This window comes from Malaclemys terrapin, chromosome 15 (genome assembly GCF_027887155.1).
Source record: "Malaclemys terrapin pileata isolate rMalTer1 chromosome 15, rMalTer1.hap1, whole genome shotgun sequence".
Classification (NCBI taxonomy): Eukaryota; Metazoa; Chordata; order Testudines; family Emydidae; genus Malaclemys; species Malaclemys terrapin.
The window spans coordinates 13,343,594-13,346,093 of record NC_071519.1 but is presented as its reverse complement, the minus strand read 5'-3'; the positions used below and the strand labels follow the sequence as shown (position 1 = coordinate 13,346,093).

Below are 2,500 nucleotides of genomic sequence, written 5' to 3'. Positions count from 1 at the left end.
GCACACAGTCCTCGAAAGACGGGTCGAAAAAGCCAAAGCCCCGCCTTCGGCGGTACGAAACTGGAACCGGGCGCCACCTCGTGGTTCCCTCGGTCGGCCGAGACGGCGTTGGGCGACCCCTTCCGGACATCCGCGAGACGACCGGCCGTCAGGTCAACCCATTCGCTCCAAAGGGGTTGACCCGGTGGCCGGGAGGGGACTTTGAAAATTTTTCAGACTTGGAAAACTTTTTTTTTTTTTTTTTTTTTCCCCCCAGCCCGCTTCCTCCGGGTTGACCCGGTGGCCGAGCGTCTCACCGTCCCCGGACGCAGCGAGGTACTGCCTCCCGGCCGTCAGGATCGGGCCCACGGAAGTCTGATTTTTTAAAAAAAATTGCCGACGCCACCGCGGAGGGCTACCCGGCCACCCCGGGCCCCGGAGCCGGAAAAGGGAAGAAAAGGATCGGGCCCACTAGAGACATGGACCCGGCCGCCAAGCAGGCCGCCCTGGGCTCACCCTCCCCGGCCGCAGCGAGGGACATCCTCCCGGCCGACAGGATCGGGCCCCTGGAAGTCTGGGGGGGGGGGGGGGAAATCCGCCTCACGCCTCCGAGGAGGGCTGCCCGGGCGGGCCGGGCCCCGGAGCTCGGAAAAAAAAAAAAAAAACACCCCAAAAAAGGATCGGGCCCACTAGAGACATGGACCAGGCCGCCCTGGGCTCACCCTCCCCGGCCGCAGCGAGGGACTGCCTCCCGGCCGACTGGATCGGGCCCCTGGAAGTCTGGAAAAAAGAATGGAACCTGACGCCTCCGAGGAGGGGGCGCCCAGGGAAGGAGGGAGATCCGGGTCGACCTGGTGACCGGACGGGAAAGCGGCCACCGGGCGTGCCCGTTCAAACCTAGGGGTTGACCTGGCGGCCGGAAAGCAAACCGGCCACTGGCTAGCCCCGTCGGCAACCTACGGGTTGACCTGGTGGCCGGGAAGCGAACCGGCCAGCAGGTGAACCCGTTCGATTCCACGGGTTGACCTGGTGCCCGGGAGGGGACTCTGAAAAATGTTCAGCCCTTTCGGCTCGGGGTTGACCTGGTGGCCGAGAGGGGACTCGGACGGCAGGCAAGCCGCCCTGGCCTCACCCACCCCGGCCGCAGCGAGGGACTGCCTCCCGGCCGACTGGATCGGGCCCCTGGAAGTCTGGGGGGAAAAAGAAAATGGAACCTGACGCCTCCGAGGAGGGGGCGCCCAGGGAAGGAGGGAGATCCGGGTTGACCTGGTGACCGGACGGGAAAGCGGCCACCGGGCGTGCCCGTTCAAACCTACGGGTTGACCTGGTGGCCGGGAAGCGAACCGGCCAGCAGGCGAACCCGTTCGATTCCACGGGTTGACCTGGTGCCCGGGAGGGGACTCTGAAAAATTTTCAGCCCTTTCGGCTCGGGGTTGACCTGGTGGCCGAGAGGGGACTCGGACGGCAGGCAAGCCGCCCTGGGCTCACCCTCCCCGGCCGCAGCGAGGGACTGCCCCCCACCCACCCACCCCCCCCCCCGGCTGACAGGATCAGGGCGCACTGGATGTCCGGGACAATATTTTCCCCGACGCCGGGGAGGGCGGGCGGGCGGAGGGGCTCTGGCGGCCAGCCCGGGCCCCGGAGCTCGAGAAGGAAAAAAGGACCGGGCCCGCGAGAGACGGGGGCCCTGCCGCAGGGGGGCAGTCCGACCGGGGCTCACCGTGCGGCAGGCCCGGGCGTCGGCAGGGGAAAGCGGGCGAGGAGGCGCGGGGGCCGGGTGCCTACGGCCATACCGGACCGAACGCCCCCGATCCCGTCCGATCTCGGAAGGTAAACCGTCCCGGGCCTGGCTAGTACTTGGATGGGTGACCGCCTGGGAATCCCAGGTGCCGTAGGCAGCTTTTCCCGGTCCGAGCCAGCTCTCTCTCCTTTTCTGGGGAGGAAGGAGAGGGGGGGGACGGGCCGGAAAGCCCCTCGTCGCTCCTGCCGAGTCGGAGGTCGCGGCCGCAGGTCACGGGTCTGGGCGCCTGGGGTCCGGCTCCCCACCCGGCTTCCTCCGCGGAGGACCCACCGAAGCCGCTGGGGGAGACCCCGGGCATGGGGCGGACTGGCCCGGACCCTCCCGGCCGCCGGCCCGCAGGACCGCCCCGAATCCCCCCGCCCCGCGGCCACCCAGGCCAGGCCTGGCCAGGCGGGACGGACGGCGGGTGTCCAGCGCCCAGCGGCTTCCGCCAGCGGGGACCCACGGCCCCCAAAGCCGCAGGGGGAGGCCCCGGGCCCGGGACGGACTCGCTCGGACCCCCTGCGCCCGGGCGCCGGCTCGCGGGACCGCCCCGAATCCCCCCGCGGCCACCCAGGCCAGGCCTGGCCAGGCGGGACGGACGGCGGGTGTCCAGCGCCCAGCGGCTTCCTCCAGCGGGGACCCACGGCCCCCAGAGCCGCAGGGGGACACCCCGGGGCCGGGACGGACTCGCTCGGACGCGCTCGGACCCCCTGCGCCCGGCCGCCGGCTCGCGGGACC

The 2,500-nt window shown here is 70.6% G+C and overlaps 1 non-coding gene across 1 annotated transcript; it reads left to right on the top strand.

The window, feature by feature from the left end:
- Positions 1-1,758: 1,758 nt before the first annotated feature.
- LOC128823889 (5S ribosomal RNA) lies at positions 1,759-1,877 on the top strand. Its single transcript, XR_008442124.1, has one exon. It is a non-coding gene; the product is annotated as a 5S ribosomal RNA (ribosomal RNA).
- Positions 1,878-2,500: the final 623 nt, after the last annotated feature.